General features: G+C 42.9%; 1 long non-coding RNA gene across 1 annotated transcript in view; it reads right to left on the bottom strand.

Annotated features, from left to right (window-relative positions):
* Positions 1–22064, bottom strand: part of LOC148055896 (uncharacterized) — a 72973-nt gene that overhangs the window by 37562 nt on the left and 13347 nt on the right. Inside the window, exons 2-3 of the long non-coding RNA XR_015704757.1 lie at positions 21441–21617; positions 18703–18931 (exon numbers count right to left, since the gene is read on the bottom strand). This is a non-coding gene — a long non-coding RNA (uncharacterized LOC148055896). The remainder of the gene's footprint in view (positions 1–18702; positions 18932–21440; positions 21618–22064) is intronic.

The following is a 22064-nucleotide window of genomic DNA, read 5'->3' as shown; positions in this document are numbered from 1 at the left end:
TGAGAGAAACGTCTTCAGAAGGCAATCCTAGGCCACTGAGCTCCTAATTTACATGACCTTACTAGGCCCTCCAAATTAGTCAGAACTGGGGAAGAGACAGAAGCTTGGGTTATGGCCCACCTTGCCTTTGCTTTGCACCCTCTGACACTGCTGGGCCTCTTGGGGGGAATTTTTCTGCTCCTTCGAGTGTGGGAACCACAGGCATTTCTGGCACTTGCGTGCAGCACTTTCAATATACTCTCCCCTCTCCTCACATCCACATTAAGCATAAAAGACAGTGTTTTCCATCAACACTTATCAAAGTGCCAGTACTCTGAGAAGAAAAACTAAGGGGGGAAGGGGAATTCAGCTGAAGAAAATGAAACCACTGCCGTCAGCCCATTGAAAACTCTCCTAAAAGCTTTTTTCTTCCATATTCCCTACCAGTGCCAAACAAACAGTAATTAAAATATATATTATGCTCAAAGCCACAGATTATTCTTCCCGCTGGATTTCTTGAGTGCTTCTCCTGTCTACTTGCATCAGTGTTTCAGACTGTGAGCTCTCTGAGACATGACTTTCATTATCTCTGGGTCATTAGCAGCTCATAACTCAATGTCAGATAATACTGATAAAGAGAGACAAAGGGCAGACCCTTTTCAAATTGTGGAGCCAAATGTATTGCATTGCACTGTGTAAAGTCAAAATTGTATGCATTAGTTACCAAGCAGTGACAATGCTGGACACTTGGCTGGTTAAGAAAAGTAGATGGCACGGCACATTATGTTCAGCAGTGGGATTCACACAGCTGCTCAAAGGCACTCACTGAAGGCCAGGTTGAGTCAAAGACGGGTTGGCATGGATCGTGGTCACCAGAACAGAATCCAAGACCCAGATTGGTTCAACTAGGGCAGAGTTGTATCTTCAGAAAAATAATCTAAAAATAACCCCCAAAACCCCAAACCTTGCACTCCACAGTGACCAATAGGAACCACGAGCCACAGCGATGTGTCTGGACTCCTGTCCCACTTTGGAGCTTCTGCACCAAATGCAGGAGGTGCCTCCAGCTACCCAGTGCTTGCAGTGTGCTCTGTGGGATCTGCTGAAGTTACCTAGAAAAGCAGGCCTAGGCTCACTCTTTTAAAAATCTCAGTATTTTAGAGTGAAAATACTTCTTTTTTTAAAAAATATCCTAGTGGCTACGCATTCACTTGGGAAGCAGATGACCAGGCTCCATTCTCACCTTAATCTGAAGTCCACCCACTTCTCCCCTCTCTTCCTGCTGTCAAATTGATCTCCAAGAGGTATTCTCCCCCATCAGCATATACACAACAAAAACAGCAAAAGCTTTGTCCAGAACAGAAGAACATATGATTTTATAACCTAGCAGAGGTTCTCAAGACTATATCTTTTTTAATCCAGGATCTATTTGAACAAAAAATTATGAGCAGTCCTTGGAGAGCAGACCAGCCCTGGGGTGCACCACACCAGCTGAACATCCTGACCCCGAGCAGCCTGAGTCATCTTTCCTCTTGGTTTTCATTCCAGCCATATGAACCCCACATTATTTGCAACACCATAACACCACTTCAGTAAGAAGGGTTGGAAAAGCCCTCCCACACAACCTTATTTTCAAGGGCATGATTCAAGGTACTCCCCAGTTCAGTAGTAAATGTGGTTTTGAATGCCCTCAGGCTGATGAGGGTAGTGTACCCAGCTTTTCTGCTCCTTAGTCATAGCATCTAACTCACAGCCTAATATGTAGAGGCACTGAGGTTGTTTTTTTTTTAAATGCGGCAAGGACTGCTGATGGTGAGCACGCTTTTGTCTCATGTTTACTGTACATGAAGCATGCCTGTGTAATCATGAGAAATACTTCTCTGATAGTTGGGAACATGGTGCAGCCCAAAGATGACATGGTTCTGTTGGCATCTAGAGGCTTTCTGGGACCAAAAAGGAGATGGCCAATGAGGACCCTGCTGAGAGAGCGAGTTGGGGAATCACAGATTTTATTCACCTAAAACCTACCAAGGTGCCAACAACCTTATTATAGTTCTGCCATTATGTGGTTTTCTTGCATTCACCAGAAATGTAGTCCTTTCCCAGGGCACCAGCACTTATCAACAAACCTCACCTGGTCAGCTGAGGCAGGGCTCCAGCCCTCACCCTTCACCGTGGCTGCACTTTTAGCTTGCTGGAAGCAACCAAACAACTGACATCAGGGTGTGAAGACTCTCTAGGACAGCTAGTCTCCCAAGAAGCTCAGCTATTAGGCTGCGCTGAGAGCAGCGTATGGTCTTTTTGGCTAAAAGATCTTCAAATGAAAAGACTTTTCCCACATGATTTTCAGAACCTTGTTTTGTCAGCAGGAAAAAAAAAAGTTCAATATTGTTATTTAGGAATCTTTTTTTAATTATCATGTCAGTAATTTTTGTTTGCAACTTTTTATTTCTTTTCTTTTCCTGCAAACAACTATTGTGCTTTAAAGCTTTTTCAGTTAAACAAACTAAAAAGCAACTTTCAGCTGTGATCCTAGACAGACACTGCTGAGCTTTCTTTAATTGGTCTGGATGTTGTTGCTAAATATATTTTTAAATGAATGCCACATCTTTGCAAAAATGTTAGGGGAAAAAATGGAAATACAGTATTATACAACCTGCTGAAATTCTTTGTTACTCTGGTGTAACATGCCACTCTTAAATTTCCCCTCTCCACTACATGCACATTTGGATACATTAGGAGGCCAAATTGTTTTAAAAATTGGAGAAACTCCTGTTTCTGGGATTACCTTGTGTTTATATCATTCTATAGAGAACATTATCTGATAAATGTTTAAGTGAAAGATGGGAGACTCCAGCAAAGGAAAAATGAAAATAAATGTGGCTCTTCTTAATTCAAAGGAGTTAAACTTGTATCTGTCATACCTGAACTTGTCCCAAAGTGAAGGGGAAACAGAATAAAGGGAGAAAAGAACCAAATGAGAGTGAAATACATGTATTTAATGGGAAGTTGCTGATCAAGTTTAGAAATGGGGGAATAGGATTGCCACTTTCAACATGCAAAAATATATAGCCATCTCAATTTAGGCATAACCCATATGTTTGAGGTGTGCAGGTAGGCTGCAATTCTACCAATACTCGGTGAAATATTAACAACGCAAATTTGCCCCCCTGTTTTCAGAAGAACAAGGAAAGTGGATTGTTTTTTTGATGGATTCCTGTGACAAGGTGGAGGTGCTGATCTCCCCCAAAGTTCAACAGGTTCCAGATACTACGAAGCACAGAGTGCCAATGGGGGAGAAGGCCAAGACAGAGACTCTGATGCTCCAGAGAGAGTTTCAAGGGGTCAGAGGAGACTTTCAGTGTATAGGCTGGCATGAACATGTCTTTGGGTGTCAGGCCCATATAATCAAGATGGCAGGAAGGGGATCTGAAACAACAGTGCCTCCATTCAGAAAAGGCACCTTGGACATTCTGGAAACAGACAATTTTAAAAGACAGTTTGAAACCATAGGCCTTCTTTTTCATGATAAGGGTCTGCTGCCATCTCCAGCTCAGTTGTCACCATTGCTAAGAGTCTCACGTCTTCATCTGGTGAAGTAAACACCATGATCTTGACATCCCAAATGGCTCCACCTGCACTGCTGCACAGAGTGACATGAAGGGTAGGGCTGAGGCTGAGGCAGCCAGGAGCCCTCATCACTCACCTGGAGCAACACCTAACCTGCCAGGCTGCAGAAATCCCAGTGTTACTCCCTGGGAGGCACTTAATCTCTGGCCAGGGTTTACAGTGCCACCCAAGGGCAACTCTACCTGCAGTGCGGGCAGCTCCCAGGTTTCTCACTAGCCATCTGTCCTTGCAGTTACTGCATCAGGCTGGAAGGGTTTGAAGGCACATACGATCCTTCCCAGAAGAGTTACGATAGCGCAAGGGCAAGAAGCATGCGCCGACGACACGAGCACAGCCTGTACACAGGCAGGCCTGAGACTGAGCACAGTGCTGGGAGTCAGGATAGGAACAGGTCCCTCACAAAGAAACTACAACAGCTGCAATCCCTATTCTTTCTATAACTACCTCTATGAACCAAATCACCAGTTAAGAGATCATGTAACCACACCTTTCTCCCAACAAATCTTTCCTGTGACCAAAAGGGGGTTACAAAGGGTGGGTAAACTAATGCACATTTCAGTACTATTTATAAACAGATCTGTCCCAGATATTTTAAAACAGTGTATGAAGGAAAGAGGTTTGATTATCTCTCCGTTGCACAAGTAACACTACCAGGAATGAAAACAGGGCTCAACAGCCCTGCTCTGAAGATTTTTGCAGCTGAATGGACAGACCACGTTTTGTGATTATGGACAATGGGGAGGAGAAGTTCTTTCTTCTTTTCATTTGTGTCAACCACAGTGGTGCTCCTGTGAAAATACAAGACAGTCGTGAATGACAGGGGTTGTAAAGTAGGGCTGCCATGGGACGGTGTGAAAGCAGAGCTGGAGATGGACAGTTAATCCTTATAACAATGTTTTAAGTCAGACAAAACAGAGCTTGGGATTACAGCATGGAAAGAGAAGGCACATTCAGGAAGGTCACCATTTCATTTAACTAATTTGAGGTCAGGGCAAGGTAGGGCAGCTGGAAAAGAGAAATGGAAAATGTTCTTTAAACGGCTTTATTAATCATGACAGGATCTAGTGCTGAGAGCGGGAAGAAAAAAACATTATTCTTTTGACCAGCATTTTAAAACAGTCCATCTTTAGATGAACACAGTAAATGAGTATTCCTTCAAGCAATGGATAGTAAGGAAGTCTTTAAAGCAGATTTCTGGGACATTCATAGCTTCTTCTTTCATGTTTTTCTATGTCCATAACAGAAATAGTAAGGGGCACTGAAGTCTCTACTGGTAAATGTAGTAGTAAATTAAACATGCCAAGGACCAGTCTCTGGTCCTGAGGACAGCAGGCTGCAAACAGCCCACATCTGTATTACTAACTTCACTTACCCTCCAAAACAGGATGTCCACCACCAAACTGCTCATTTGGAGTTTCTCCTCCTCTGTACTAGCTCCAGACCCACCATAGCCAGGAACAGAGGGTGATAGTTGACCTAAGCCAAACTCATGCTAAGGACTCTGCTAACAGTCTAGCACTATGGGCAATCACTTTCCCGTAGCCAAAGGGGCTGGAAATATGGAGCCACCATTCAGCAGCTATCAGTACTATCAGTAGGCAGGATCCCACCAGACCTCCCTTCCCAGGCAGCTTACTCTACGGACAAATTTTATTTAGCTAAATCATCTTCCTCTTTGCCTATGGTTAAGGTGCAGGAGATGGAAGTCTTCCACCCTGATCATTTTATGCCAGTAGAAACTTCCAGCATAAGGTCCTACCCTAGTTCCTAGTTTACTGATGATGTAAATGGCTCTTCTGAATCTGAATTTATAATGAAGACTAGTCAGTCTTCTGGGAGCACAGAAGTGACTGGCCCTTGCCCTGCTTCTGCTCAGGAGTGACATCTGGAGGAAATAGGGATGGGACCCAGCCAGTGGATCTGCAAGTGTGAAAATCACTCACTTTTAAAAAAAAAAATCTCCCCTTAAAAGGCGATAAAAAGGTGCCAGCTGTTACCACACCCTAGCAGTTGCATTAGCAGGGCTCTGGTCCCCCTTTCAGGGGAAGGACCCTGTCCCAGCCCCAGTCCATGGAGTGGGGGCCATCCTCCAAGAAAGCCTGTTCATTCATCTGTTAATGGTTTGGCCCTCGATGTTTAATCAAGCAAAGCACCTACCGAAGGAGACAGGAGCTTTGCCTGAGAGAACTCTGCACGATTTTGGCCTTTCATTTTAATGGTTAACCAGCTCCGAGCCTCAACCTTCGTCAGGGCTGAGGAGATCTGTGCAGATGGGAGATTGCTCCTTCTTTTCTTGTGGTAAAATTAAAAAGAAAAAGAAGCTCATACATCATAAAATGTGACAATTCCCAGAGTAGTTCTTTTGGGGCTCCTTCTACCAAAGAATTGTAGCACTGCCAGGCAAAAGGAGAAATGGTCTTAATCACCCAAACGATAGGCAAACACTATATCTTTTTTGTGAATCGAGTTTAAACAGAAGTTATGCAGGAAGGACCAAGTCAAAAACCACTTTTTCCAGATGTCAGAAAGATTGAAACACACATGAGGGAAAAAAGCAGTGTTACGAACTTTTAGCTTGATATATCTGGTAGGTGAAAGAACTAATGCTGTAAAGAAAATGTTTGTATAGTGCCGCTGAGTCTGCTCTAGACTATAATACTGGTCAAACAGCACTTTCACCAAATGTTTCTTAGCCATGCTGCTGTTTGAAGAGCAGAAAGTACAGGGAGGGGGAGAAAAAGAAAAATCTAAATGTGAACACAAAGTTCTATTTACTGAGATAAAGATTGAAGAAATAGATATGGATATGGAAAATGCTCTTGAAATATGTTCCTTGTTATAAATAAACCATGTTGCCAGCACTTAAATAAAAAAATAATAAAATAAAATCCCTGTTGAGAGTCACAGGGGAGCAATACCATCGCCGGAATATCTGCTGATGCAGCTGAACTATGCTTAAGACATCTGCTGAGATGAAACTACTTTGTGGCTGGAGGTATTAGGAAAAAAAGAGTTAGTTCAACAAAAAAATAGCCAGTGTGTGAAAACAAAACCACACCAAAATGTAACAGAACATGCACTTCTACAACTGTGGCACCGCCACACAGTAGTTATTCCATCAATGTGACTGCCTTAGAAGTGAAGCAAAAGATTGTAAAACAGGCTGATAAATGAAGAAACCTCCCCCACAGCACCACTTTCTGCAGAAATCTCAGATCCTGAACAGAGTCACTAGCTATTAAGAGAAAGCGAGGATCAAAAATAAACAGGGTTTAAAGCCAATTTATTCAAAACAAGCGCCTTGTTCGCTTTGCTGCCAAAGCACTGAGTTCAGACCCCGCGAGGTCTGCCTGCTGCTCCCTACTGCGTTCATTAGCACCCAAATCAACGGGAGGAGCGCAGCTCCCAGCAAGCGCCCCAGGTCAGAGCCGTGCCACCAGCTGCAGGCAGGGAAGCACAGGGTGCAGGCAGCCGGCAGCTATGGATTATCGATACTGACATGCGCCGCTTAACCAAGAGTGTGTTTTAAGAACAATTTCCTTAACTTGGAGCAGCTCTTACTTCGGTTTGCGAGTGCTTTGACGCTGATTTGCAGCTGATTCTTTAATGGCTGGAGCTACACCAGACGAACCGCTTGACCAGAATGCACAGAAGTAACTCGTTTTAATTAAACCGGTTTAAAAGCCAGCTTCAACAAAACACAAGCAGTTTCTGCACACAAACCATTCCTTGCCTTTTGAGGGCTGCAGCTTTCCATTTGGTTTTTATAATGAGTACAATTCTCTGCATTTCTTCTGTAAGGAAAGTAGGAATTCGGGTTATTTTTCTCTTTAATTTTAGTATAAACTCCTTACTCCTACTTTTAAAACACTTCATAATGATTATTAACCATAGGTCAGGACTGCAGGCAACAAGGGACAGACTGGCGGACCTGATGCACATGTATATTGGAGGCATAATTCAGGAATACTGAGGAATAGGTGTCCCCTCCTACATCCAAACTCTCACTTGAAATAGCAGAGGGTTTCTGTAAATCCCCCTTTTCCTCCCATTCCCTTCTCTCTAAAATTATTCCAACTGTCATATACAGCTGTTGTCTCACGTGTCACTCAATAAGCGTCTTCACCCCTGCCTTGCTGTTTTCCCCTGAAACTCCTCCCACCGGCATTTAAAAAGTATTTGCCAGCCACCATACTTAAAGTTCCCATGATCCCCTTCTCTGCCAGCCTAATAATATCTTTTGCTCCAATTCTTGGGTTGTCATGGGTTTAAAACATGAATCAACTCCAGGATTATCTTCCAAGTCTTGCTACACCTATGTACTTAAAAGATTTGATATAATACTGCAGCAGGAGCTATACTATTTTATTCAGGAGCAATTGAGCACCCAAATTCTATTCACTGAGACCCTTACTCATGTGTGCCTTGTGTATGCCTCAGACAGACCCCACACATCTTCCTAGGGTTGTGAGTCAATCTCAATCTCTCTTCTTGATGCTGTTCTGCCATATGTAAATGGTCAAATGCTTGGTGGAACGGGGTACAGAAATCAGGTGTCCCGTGTAGCGGGGGGCACAGATGTGTTTTAGTCTCTGTGGCACTGTGTGGAGGAGACTGGTGCCAGCAGGAGATGCTCCGTGTCCCACCTGTGTCACCTAGTGGTGAAGGCACAGCCTGGGAAGGTCAAGATCTGGGTTGTAGCTTCTCAGTAGAACAGGACTGGAGGTGGGTGTATGCCACGGCCATTGGACCACTGGATAAAAGAGGCACATTTCCCCTGTTTCCCAGCCTGTTTTTCACATCTAGTCCTTTTTCTCCTTTGATTTGCTCATTAGTATCAGAAAGGGGGAAATGTAATTTATTTTGATATGAGATATTCCACTCACTCCAAACCATATTCAGGTTTTTACTTCAGCTAGGCAAACCGGGAGAAAATGCCAGGTGAAGCCAAACCAGTTCTACTGCCTGATTTTATTCTTCTAGAGAGACCTCAATGGCCAATCGAAAACCCAGTTTCTCAAACAACCCTAACTGGTACCTTTTTTACCTGTACAGAAGTGTCAGGCCCTGGTGTCCCAGGTAAGTGATGCATTGCACAGCCACGAAAGGGTCATGAGCTCCCAGAAGGAGCATGCCCCAGATAATTCACCAGCCAGTGGCTGATTTTCTTCTGATGATGCAATATGTGAAACTTTAACTCCCTGCCAGAGCATTTTAGTGAATTTAGTGAAATTTTAGCTCAGAAAATGCTCAAAGTCCCCTGTTCATGTGGAAAGCAGTTGTAGCCTCTCTGATTTACCTCTGGTCCCTTAAGTAATAACTCAGTAACTGAGGTACCCTTCATTAATACATACTTGACGGACAAAAAAGGTAATGACAGTCTTGTCACGACAAGTCTCCTTGTGGCTGTTGCTTTTCCTCACTGCCATTGCTTTCTGGTCCTGTTTACTAGGAAACCTGACTCATCTGCTACTTTTGTAGTACAGAGTAATGCCGAGCTGAGGGATTCCCTGCTGGAAGAGATATTTACAATTTAGTTGTAATCAGCATGGTTTGTACAGGGTTTTTATACATATATATATAAAAGTGTGTGTGTGTGTGTGTGTACACTCTCCTGAATATAAGGCAGTGTTTGTATGGTAGCTTTTGCAAAACAAAATAGTAAGGACAAAAATAAAGCTTCTATGTGGGTACTTAGAAGTATCTCCACAAGCAAAATAAGCTGGGAAAGTACAGACTGTTTTTATCACCCACTGATGAATATGAACTTAAGATACATGCAGGCAGTTAGAAAAAGTATACAAAATGCAGCTCTCTGAGACTGGAAGAAACATAAATGTTAGCCATCCTAAAATTACTGAAAGTAAAAAAGAGACATTTGGTATTAGGTATACCTTTTTGGTCACAAATGGAGAATAGGTGATAACATGATGCAGATGGTCTGTATCATGCTTTGATAAACACTTAATAAAAATGCTTCAAGCTCTCCCACTGCCTAATAAGTGATACACAGATGGTCTTGGCTTAGTGGCCATTTCAACGGGGCCAATTCGGTGGGATTCAACGTTAAGTGTATCTGTATTAGTTGCTCACATGTGTTGCAGTTCCATATATAGTCCTTTCAAGCATCAAGTACCCGCTAACTTAAATGGCAATCCAGATCATAGAAGGTTTTGCTACTCAGTCAAGGAGGTTGTACTTAGAACCTTTACAGGGGTGCATTCATATCGAGAATAACTTATGACCTAAGATGACTGTTCCAAAATAAATTCCTTCACAACAGACAAGTGATGTCTGACATCAAACCTTATAAAAATAGTTTTCCTCCTTTCTGAGAATCACTATAGTTGATTTTCAATAGCTGCCTAGAAGCATTTATGCAGGGAATATGTACATTATACAACTCAGTGCTGGAAACCGGAAAAATAAAAAACAACATAAAACAAACAAACGATGCAGAGACAGAGATGCTAAGAATTTCCATTATTATATATATGCTGGTCTTTTCCACCCAAACAAGTCTTCGTGCTACCGTAACTATTCAACTGATTTTACTTCAAAAGATATGGGCAGATCTGCAAACATTTTTCCCCACATTTTTGTGGTTTTCACCCTTTCAACCCATTTTCTGCTACGGAATTAATTTACAAACAATGTGTGTTGTCCTCCAAGTAACTGTACGTGAAAGATAGATACCCTGTGCAATGAGGCATTTCTTACCATTAGGGCCACCCAGTCTGCCCCCTGGAGACACGTCCTTCTAAAAACTGTGTTTATGTTTCCATTTTTATATAGTATTTGAAGCTGAGAATTTTCTCTTAAACACTTGGCATAACCTTTTCATTACTCCGTGGTATACTTCTCACACGAAGTAACAGGCAAAGAAGAGAAAAGTATCTGAACATATTTTTTTATGGTGTTTATGTCAGAGAACATCTGCTATTAGCTTTGATTTAAATATCCTTCTAACATGCTAGAATTTGTAAAATTATTTTGATAAAGAGCATTTGGTCTACATATCTTGATACATATGATAGTAGCTGAGTAGTTCCTGAGAATTAAATGACACCGTTTTTCGACAGAGGAAAAATTTTTCAGCAGCATTGTAGGTGGGGTCTAGTGTCATGTACCTAGGACTAGGGGACAAACCACTGGTATGAGAAAGCTTAAACCATGACAATCTTCCACCATTTTAAATATGTTGGCACATGAGTTTGTTCACAGAAGCATTATTTCAGACCAGGATAAATATAGATGCTAGACACAACTCCACACTACTTCTACTACCTCTGTAATGAAATTTAAGGAAAGGCATGTTCCCCTGCACTCCCAAGGTTCATAACAGCCTTCCTGACTGGTGGGTCTGGTCCTCAGAGGTGCACGTTTCCAGTGCAACATTTCTCAGCCTTTCCCAACAGCTTTGCTGGGAAGTGCCTTGCTTGGACTCTCTGAACAAGCTCTTGTTTTCCTGCAATAAATAATCCCTGCTTATTCAGTTCCACTTAACTTCACAACACCCCTCTGCCCTCTTACTTCTGTTCTGCTTCTGTTCCTGCCAGCTGTCCCCAGAGTTATTGCTTCAGCAGCTGAAGTCTGCCTCTTTCTTCCCCCTGCACCTCTCAGGCAGCCCAGGGAACTTAAAAATGCACCAAACTCCTCCTTAGCACCCATGTTGCAATGGACATGCTGAAAGTTGTTGAGATTATTTAACATATTGTTTAGACTCATGGAGATTGGTCCTGCACCAAAAGCCTCCCGGAGCTCCCAGTAGGAGACCAATGTCCTTCAAGTTCATGGTTCAGAATAGGGAAATTACTAACCTGAGATAAGGAAAATCAATCTTTCTTCTGTTATTACTGTAGAGGAAGTTTCACAGGGAGAAAATGAACTCTGCTTTTCAAACAGAAGGGAGATCCAGCCAGAAAGAAAATTTGCAAAGATCGCGCATGCTGAAAGAGGAAGATGGCATTTAGGGTTCGCAAAACCAGCATGCAGTATTTGGATAGAAGTAGCCTTATGCCATATGGATATAAGTATCCCTAACAGTCCAAAGAGAGGTGAAGATGCAATTGCTGGGCATGTTACTTGCAACCAGCATTACTGCAACGGAGCTGCTCCAGACAAAAGCCCATACGTGGTCCTTGCAAGGTCCTTCTTAATTCTTCTTATGGGCTTTCCACCTCTGCAGCCAATCTGGCAGAAGTCACTGAGGGGCTTCAAGTCACCTTCAGCAGCAGGATGAACCAGCTGCTCCTTCCTCCTCCTCCCCAGGGCTGGTGTGTGGGACCCAGGTTTTGGAGTTGTGCAGAGGCCACGCGCGAGCAGGGGCAGCCGGCTGGTGGCAGCACCCTGGGCCACCATGGGGCAGGCACAAGGACAGAGATGCTGGCAGAAGCTCCTGCCCCAAATGCCCATGGCAAGCTGTGGTGCACCTGGCCCATTTAGGGCCCTCAACCCCCAGCATTACAAACAAAGCAGAAAATCAGGAATCTTTGTTCATGGCTGAGTGTTTTTTGAGACTGTGAGCTTCACATTTTCTAGCTTTTCTCCATGACCACAACAGCTAAAACTTCATTTCCTTTTTAATTTGTTAACCAAAGCTGGACACCTGTCTTCTAAAACTGGGATTTGAATTCCCCCTTGTCCCTGGCTCCCTTCTCCATCTCCTCCTCCTCCTCCCCTACAACATCCCAACACTCAAATTTAGGAAGATTTATGCTCGAGCTGCTGGAGCTGGCAGCAGTATATTAGGAGCAGAAGGTGGTATTCAAGCAAAGGCCAACACACTGCAGAATTGCAGAGCTGGATGCAAGAGCAAACAGAAAGGAAGCACCTACCATACGACCCTTTTCATCAGAGCTGGCTGCAAATTTTTCATCGAAGCAAATTTTCATTGAAAATTGTTCTTCTTTTTTTGGTCAAAGACAAATTCTCCATAAGAGATGTCTGCTTTTGCATTTTGCCTTAAAATAAATTAAGGCTACCAAACAAAAGATATACCAATCAGCACATATTCCAGTTTTCAGCCAAATTGTGTTTACAAAAATCTGTCATTTCTCAGGGGAGAAAAGAACCTTTTTTTATCCAGTCCTATTTTATAAGCCTACAGTATACAATGTCTATTGTTTTCTGTGTTGTTAAACCTCTTACCATGGTTCAGTATTGCAGCTGGCTGTCATGCTTGTGTTTGTGTATTGAATATCTGTGGGGTAGATTACTTCATCGCTTATGTGTATCAATTCCCCATTTGGAAAGGGAACATACCACATCTTGTCTGTTCAGCTGATAAGCATAGCGACTACTGTCTCTTACTGTGCTTGGGTACGGTGCCACTTAAAATGGGTCTCCAGTTTCAATGGGCACTAATGTTGTGCTAATGTCATGCAAACAATACAAAATAATAGTCTTATTAAACGAGTACCTTCTGATCAGTTCCAGAGCAGGCAAAGAAACACATGCTCAGGTTTTTTTCCCCAGAAACAGGCCTCATGAAGCAAATTTCCCTGGTTCTCTGACAGTGGCTGATGTCCATAAATCTCTGTATGTCCATGCTGTTTGCTGAGCACACAGTGAGGACAGGGGCATCATGTGGGATTATTTGTGCACTAGCGATAAAAATCACATTGATAGGAGGAGAACTCAGCACTCATCCCTTTCCATTCCTCCAACAGCTCCCCAGTTTATTCTCAGTCTTTTTTTTCCTCCTTTCTCAAAAGGATTTTATTTTTTTCACTGCCAGTAGAAATTTCCGTTACATAGTAGTGCCATTGCATCGTAGCTGCTCTAAACATGCTTGCCATCAGCAGATCTGAGATGAAGTTCACCGTGGAGAGGCACTGTATTTGCAGGACTGTCATCTCTGAATGCTCTTCCCAGAACAAACCAGTTTAAACTTGCTGTCAGGCCCCAGAAGAGAGAAGCTGGCAGAACAGGTCCGGAAGCGCTCCAGCAGTGCTTGTATGTCCTGTCCCCACCACAGCTAGTGCAAATGCTGCTTGAGTGCAGGGCAGTTGGAGATTTCTGCCCAGTCAACCCTTCATACAGTGACTGAATCCTGAATTCTCAACACTGCCACTGTGTACAGTAACAACGGTGTCTGCAGCCATTTGTGCTGTGCTGGGCAATTCTGTCACACAGCATTACTGGCAAGGAGGTATAATGCAACACAGCATCACCAACGTCACAAAAGAGGAAAAGCTCCAGGAGCAAAGACGAGAACCGAAGTGAGGATGATGCAGTTTGCTTGCTTTATTCTTGTCCCTGCTTTTCGGTCCTGAACCAGCTCTTCTGGTGGCTTCACCCTGAACCTGAACCCTCAGACAATAAATAGTGCAGACCAAGTTTTAGAGGTGAGCAGAAACAGTATGATTTAGGACTCAGCTCTAAACAGACTCTGCAGTAGTTTGGTGCAAGCAAGCGCCTGGATAGCAAGGGATGTTACAGGCATACAAAGCTCACTGTCTTCCCTGTGTGTCTCATGTCTACATATTTGTAACAATTGGCTTCGGTTGCATCTCTGAACTTTGCCTAAAGCACGTAACACTCATGAATCTGCAAAATTGGACTGTAAGTCTCCAGAGAAGACGATTACCCAGGAGAATTTTAGTATTTCCTGCTTCCAATTGGGCTGGAACCAACACAAAACCAGCTATAACAGTATTTGGCTCTTGCACGCCTGGTCCCAGCCAAAAGGCAGGAAATTTAGAGGTATGTAAAGATGAAAAAAAATTATGGGAGATTGGGGTGAGGAACAGAGCCTAACATTTGAGAAACTAAAGGGGAAAAAAAGTTACAGTTGGGTCAGTTCTTATTTGTTTCTGGAGAATTTTACTAACCTGTAGGGCTAGGTCCTCCTCTCTGCATGACACCTGGACTTTCTTAAAAAAGAAGAATCCCTAAAGCCTAGATCTGGGGGCTTTGGCGCTGTTTTATACCTCCCCAAAACAGAGTAAAACTGCCAAGTCAGACTGGGATCTAGCCCAGCATTTGTATTAATTAAATAATTATTTATTTAGCTGATAATTACAGGCTTCCTGGGCTTAACTCTCCTTATAGTCACACAAGTACTGTTTGGAGACCTCTACTGAATTCAGAGGAAAATGTAATCTTCTCACTGTTCTTCAGCAGACCTGGCAACTGTTAGAAAGGCCATAGCAACTGTGCATTATTACAGATTCATGCACAAATGTAGCATTTCAGACAGAAACCACCTATCAAGATGAACAGTGGGAACTTGCTTTGTGCGCACATCTGGAAAAGAAGTGTTTAGATGTAGCACTGCAGATTTTTGCTGCTTGTGACTTCCATCACCAGCACAACAAACTGCACTTTGTCAAGGTGAGGGCTGAATTTGTACATCTATGTGACATGAATGCAGCTTCTCAGACTGCTGGCTCTATTGTATAGTTGCCTGCAAAACGGAAAACTGACCTTTTAATAGCAAGCAAGGACTCTAATAGCAATCACAAGGCATCCCGAGCAGTTTGTACCTAGTTACAGTAAGGTGGTCATGCAGATCACATGAAGAGCCCTGTGGTTGTGGAGGTGCCCAGCAAGATGCTACACCAGCCTCTCTGGATCTTGAAGCAGTTCAGCCCAGTTGGCACTGCACCATAGTGTCTGTGTTGATCAGAGGAAAGCCTGCTTGAGGACTGCTGCTCTACAGTCAGAATTGCCACTGGCTTCTTCTCGCCCCTCTGTTACACTCGAAATTTATGTTCTTAGAGCCAAATCTACATTATTCTGTATTTTTGCCTTTACTCTTGAGCTGAGTAATCCAATGTAGACTGGCTGCATAAAGATGTCATGTACCATAACCTGTCATATTAAATACCCTGAGCTATTAATGATAGTTCACATTAGGGGATGAAGGGGCATCTTGTTGCTTTTAAGCTATACGTGACTGCAAAGAGTTCAAGTGCAGCTCTTCCCCTGAGGTTATGTCAAGCAACCAGTGGCTGGGCCTGGTAGGGCACCAAGGCTGCTGGGGAATTTACTTCTCCAGCTGGGAGAAAAGGTGGGAAAGGAGGATAGCTCTGGCCAGTGCCACTGGTAACCCCAGGTGCCCACCACATGCTCAGCCCCGGGCCAGTGAGCAGCGTGGTGGTGGGACCTCTGTGAAGCTCCTCCTCCTGGCTCTTCCCTTCCCGCAGCCCTCTAACAGATGGGACGACTGATAGCTCTTGGCTGTTTGTATATTTTGGTATGCAGCTCAGAAATTTGGCGATCTCTCTCTGGTGAGTCAGACCATGTATATCTTGATAACTGGGGATGTTCATCGACTCCTGAAGAGAGGGAATAATCTAATTAGGTGCTCACTAGTCATAAATTTGGAATAGTCACAGAAAATTCAAAAAACTGAGTATTTCCAACTGGGTTTCATATCCCTGGAAGATAACTGCCTAAATGTTTGGGTATTGGTCCTCTAATTAGATAAATATTTACCTGAATCCATTCCATTGTGGGGAAAAAAAAAACTTATAAAAATTTGTCATGAGTGATAGCTTGCTTTAGTTTTACAGCAGAGTTACCAAATGAAAACTCTTTTAAAACCTACTCGAGTCCCAGTTTTCATCCAACAAAGAAGGGCCAAGCCATATGAGTTTTTTAATACCAGGGGTCAAATTAAAAATGAGCCTGCATATAAAAAGAAAGCCTTGGGTTTAGACATACAAATAAAAGCATGAATACTGTATTGCTGTAGTCCTTATGATCCTTTACACTCACAGTTGTATTCTGATTTTGGAAAGGGAAAAACTGTTGTGTATAAAGAGGCTGTGTCACCTGGGCTCTGCAAGAAATGCGCCCTAAACACTCAGGATTTTCTGCTTACAAAGGCACAGCATTGTGAAAACCCTTCTTGTCTAGCCCCAAAGTCATCCTGTCTAGTGGGACAGCAGAGAAAGCAAGCAGAACTGTTGAAGGATTTACTTGCTGAGCCAAAAAAGCTACCTACCACATACTCTGAAATCAGGAAAGCAGGCTGGTTGTTGTTGCCACTTCTTCTTGGGGAACACCTATGTCCTTCTCCTTCAGAGCACTGGCAGACCAGGGATACAGAACTAGATCTACTGATGGCTGGTGTTAAGGGGAAATTCACACCATGATCCCTTTGGACCAAATTAATCTCCCCTAAACTCCAGTTTAGTCCCTGTGTACCTTTTGACCAAAGCACTTTTGGGGTCCAGTGAGAGCTAGGAAGCCCTTGGTTTGGACATGGCAATAGAATTTAGGTCAAATGAGGATTTTTTTGGCCATGAAGTTTAGAATCCTTACCAGGAGGAGGCAAATTGGCATTGACAACAAATATCCATCAGCAGTCTTGCTTCCCTTTCAGTGAGGAGTGTCCTTGGGCCTGGGCAATAGATTTACATGTTGCTAAGGTCATGAAGGAGAGGTTTTCTGAAACCTTACGAGTACCTACAGTGTTTCTTTAGCATAATGAAAGCTGTGGGTATGCACTGAGAATGAAATATCCCTTTGGCTTATTATATCCCACCTTCAGAGTTTACCAGTGCTCCACACACTCATTAATCTCTGAATCATCCCAAAGTCAGAATATTCAGATCCTTTTCTGTAGCATGCAACCTGACCTGAGCATTGCGCCTGTTACTTCTGCAGCTCACTCCCTGTCACTGGAAACTCTCAGCTGGAGTCAAATTCTGTTGAAGACCATCCATGGATCCACACGTTTCAACTACTCTGCTTATGAATATGGCCTTCCTCTCTTTCCTGTTTTCTTTCCTTCCTTCCTCTTCAAGCTGTTCCAGCTTCTCAGAGGTTTCTATAATCTTCCTTCTTCCAACTACTTCCTATCCCAGCTGGCATACCCAGTAGCCTGTCTGTCAATGTTCATTTGCCCTTCCCTCTCTCGCTAATGCATTTTCCTTGTGGGACACCCCATTGTCTCCCAATACCTTTTATCATCTTTATGCTGATGACTCCTAAATCTTATCTTCCCCAAATCAATTCCCCTTGGCTCAGGTTCACAACTCTGATATTGCCTCACTGACATCTTGCCACTCCCTGGTACTACCTGGCAAGAACAGACCTGTTTCCCTCCCTGTGCCCTCTTCATTCTCCCAGCCTTTCCTCTGTGCAGAATTTCTACAGACTGGACCTTCTTCATTGTCCCCATAGCCAACAGCCCTATCTTCAGTTTGATACCCACTTCATCTGAAACTGCGCTATAGTTGTATTGTCACACGTTGGTCAGGCTTCTGAGAGGTTTGGATTCTACCTCCAACTATGTGACAGTAGTTGCCTCCCAAGCAGTTGCTTTGAGGTCAGGTGGCAGCCTAGGTAAAAGCCCAGCTGCCAGCCCAATGTGGGGAAGATGCCTACCCTCCTCGGGGTCTGCCCTGAGTGGGAAACGTTTGAGGAACCACCAGGAAGAAGAGCTCTTCAGCCCAACTGTATACCAACAATATTGGAAACACCATGAAGTTGAAGGAAGGTTCACTTGATATAAGCTGTTGTTTAAACTGTGATGGTTATGTACAAAACCGGATCCCCAGCATGGATGTTATTTCACTTAGAAGGACCTGTGTCCAGGTTTAGGGTTTTATAAGTGAAAATGGAGTTAGGAGAAGGATGCCACATAGGGTTTAGTTTTGTTACAGTCCTCTGTACTCCCATCTCAGCCCACTTAGCAGCAGAGCTCACCCTCCTCTTCCACAGCCTGTGCATACTCTCTTTCCTCCTCGAGGAGCCCCCATGCTTGCATGAACAGCTCAGATATGCCCATTCTCTCTTTTCAGTGCTCTTCAGAGCCTCCAGCTCATCCTTTGTATCTTCTGAAGTTAACATTTTGTTCATTATCTTCATCATTTCTGTCTCATAACAGAAGCCACTGATTAATTTCAGTAAAATTTGGCATGTGTAAAGAAACCTCAAAATATTAAGTTCCAACAACTTTGAAATTTTAAGTAGTGCAGGTGAAGCTGTAATTTCAGTGACTGGTAAATCAGCAGCTAAAGTGAGGAGAAAGACCCTAAATAGCCCTTCTGACTATGGAAAAGCTGAAATAAGAGCTGACCATCTCTCAGGCCATATGCTATTTTAATAATGCTTACCTAGGTTTCCATTTCCTACCTTTAAGCGATGTGTGTCATTTGTTGGAGTTTTTTGTCCTCATTTTCAGGGAAAGCACTGATTTCACTTGTTGTATGCTTTTATTTTCCCTTTCAAAAGCCAAATATCTGGTCATCCCAGTAGTCTTGTGGGGAGTTTGTCATGTGTCAAGCTGCACAAAGTCACAAACTTGGCCTTAATTTTTAGACCATTCACATACCGATCGATTGTTTCTGCAGGAGTCCGATATCTGGTAATAAATAAAAAAAGACATCCAAATGTCACATATTTCTTGGGGCTGAAATAGTTCTGGAACTGATCCATAAGTAGAGTTAACTTTGTGTTATCCTTTTATATTATAGAGCTGAGAGTACTTCCAATACATCATGCCCACGCATGTGAAGGAAAGCAGATGCTTGTCATTTCTTTCCTCACCATCTTGTTGGTACATAAATACCGTTCAAGCATTTGTCTCCCCTTTCTCCTGTGCTAGGATAAGACCTCCGTAAAAAAACAAGGTTTGTCAGGGTGCCATGTGTCTGCTATTTTCACCATCAGTCCAGTGCAATAACAATCCAGCTGTGCTGGGGTCAGAGACACTTTGTGCAGGAACAAAGGCAAGGCATGAACTAACATGGTGTTTGCAATTTCTCTAGTCAGGAGCTCAACTAAGAGAGTGAAGTCCTTGACATAAATCAGAGTACCATGTAAACTGTTCCAATCTGGTACCTCGCAACAGTCACATATATCAGCATGTTTGCCTATGCTAGAAAACCAGATCATGCAAGAAAAAAAGACCCTTGAGAGTTAGGGCTGCTAACACACTTAAATATTCAGCACAGGCAGACACCATGATGTTTAGCATTGTGGCAGCTGGTCAGCCCATGGGCTTAACCACAACCAGCTGATGTGATGTTAAAAACAACAGTCCCTGTCTGTGTTCAATGTTTAGCGGCATGTTTAGCATTGTCTTAGTTACCAAGATTCCTCGGGGTTGTGTTTTATCATGATGCAATTTTCCAGTGTGGAAGAGCTCCAAAAGGCTAACGTTTTACAACCACTGGAACATAAGTCAGAATATAAAGTGTCAAAGAGGAATAGATGGGTTTAGCCAGTATGCTTTGCTTGTGGCTATTCAAGAGATCTTCCTCCCACACATGATATTGCCACAGGTGCAATCCTGGGCAAAGAGATCCTTTGTTTAGGAAGGTGGCACTGATAGCATGTATTTTCCCCTGCAGGGTGTTCCATTCTGGAGCAGCCTCCACCCTCTTTATATTAAAAACCTCAAATTCCCTGACTTGAGGGCATCCTGGCAAGATGTTTCTATTTTCTCAGTTTTTATTGGAGATGACAGGGTGAGCAAATCAAGATGGCAAGTTGAGGGAGCCTCTTGCTTTGGCATAGGAACTGTTGCAGTAGAGCGAATTAAGATAACTTGGATTTTTATGCATAGCTGTGCGTATATTTAAAATAATTACCCAAGTGTGTGGAGTCATCCTGATGGGTGCTTTTTAAATAAACATGGAGAAATAGCAAAAGATAAACACATTATGTCATCATATAACTCTTGTAGTTTGAATTCTCCACTGAGCTTCCCAGATATTTAAGGAGCAGAACTATTCAGCCCCAAAATAAACTTCAGAGAAGTTTGGACCTGGGTTGACAGGCAAATTTTGAATCTGGCCTCCTTTATCTATTAAGAAACAAAGCCAGTCTTTGATCAGAACATTCCTGAACTTTGAGAAATTATAAGTATGATTCAAATAGGGCGTTGGACCTTTGTCTCCTCCAGTTTTCTTCACCCAGAGGGATGGGTCCCAAGGTGATGGGTCCTCAGATTCTTGACACAGTTGAAATGCAATGGATTGCAATGGGTCCTTAGATTCTTGACACAAACTCCTTAACAAACTTTGAAGCTCTCCTGCCAAACTTTGCAAAAACTGTGCAACTTTGCAAAAGTAAACCTCCAAACAATACATCTAGCTATTTTCTGTGCCCTTCTTTTGCTTAATAAACAATGGAGACTTTTAAGGAGCAGAATCCATGTTCCTGAAACATTAAAGTTAACTAAAACATGCAAGGTCATGGAACATAAAAGTAAGGCACCTCTCACTAGTGGCATGTCGTCACAATAAAGGTGATTCAAATTTCAGTGAAAACAAGTTATCTTAAAGACATGTTTTATAAAAAATCACTGAAAAAGAGTTGTTTATTGGAAAAATATTTTCTGCCCTTACGTTTGCAACCATACTGGCTATGTGCAACAGGACAGAGCAAAACAAAATCATATCGACTCTGACAATTTTTGGCTTTTGAGTAAAACAGGCCAAATGATAGTTGGTGGCTTGATCCAAAGCCTATGAATGACAGTGGAAAGTTGCCCATTCACTGCATCAGATGTAAGATCAGGCTTTACCATTTTAATGCAGTCCAAAGCAAAATGTAAATAAATTATTATCTTAATCTCCTGACTAGCTCCGTAAATTGGGCATGTAAGGCCCAGGAATTAATATTTCCATATTTTAGGAGATTAGTTTAGAAATTGCTATTGCTGACTACTCTCTTAACTGTACTTTTGGATGCTTCTTTAGGAAAAAGAGTGCTTTTCATGTACCTCTGCACATGCCGAAAATCTCTTACTTTGGGCAGCTCTTTTTGAAAACCCTGACTGTCGGACAGTCGTCTGATGCAGATACAGCAAATTGTCTGTTCCATTTTGGTCCCCTTCAGCAAGCCGGCTGCCAGATAAGACTTACCACACTGCTTTTGTCACTTGTACATCTACGTCAATGTGGCTGCAAATTCTGGAAACCCAAGCCATGAAGATGAACTCTTCCAAAGAGCGATGAAGTTTCATGATCTTCAGCGGGGGACAAGTCAGACAGGAGCCAGCTGAGAGAGCCAACCACCCTTGGTACTGGCAAGAATAGGTCCTGCAAGGGGAGAAAAGGAGTCTGTAGGCAAAGTTCTGGTTTTCTTTTGTTTTGTTTAATTAGCACGCCAGACAATTTTGCAAAAACAATGTCTGATTTATCGAGCAATTGGGATATAAGGCTTCTATCACAGCACCATCATGTATACTGTGGTGTACATAAAGGATATCATCTCAGGGGCAGTTTCAGTAAGTGAAAGGGTTGGAAGCTATGTAAGGTAAACAAGGCTGTTGTTTTTTTTTTTTTTTCTGGCGTACCCACACTTAGAGCTGCCAAAAAGCAGGCAAACTTCTGCCTCCAAAAATAAGAAGTGATTATACTCTGTCTAACCAAGTCTACCCTTAACTACACCACTGCCTATCGCAAAGAGAAGGACAGATATGTGTTTAGTGGTATTGTTTTTGGAAAGTTTCCATTCAGGAGTTTGCAAGAATAATGTGGGTGTGT

Source organism: Nipponia nippon, unplaced genomic scaffold (genome assembly GCF_047370975.1).
Source record: "Nipponia nippon isolate SJK-2023a ecotype South Korea unplaced genomic scaffold, ASM4737097v1 scaffold_2, whole genome shotgun sequence".
Lineage (NCBI taxonomy): Eukaryota > Metazoa > Chordata > Aves > Pelecaniformes > Threskiornithidae > Nipponia > Nipponia nippon.
This window is presented reverse-complemented; position numbering and strand designations above follow the sequence as displayed.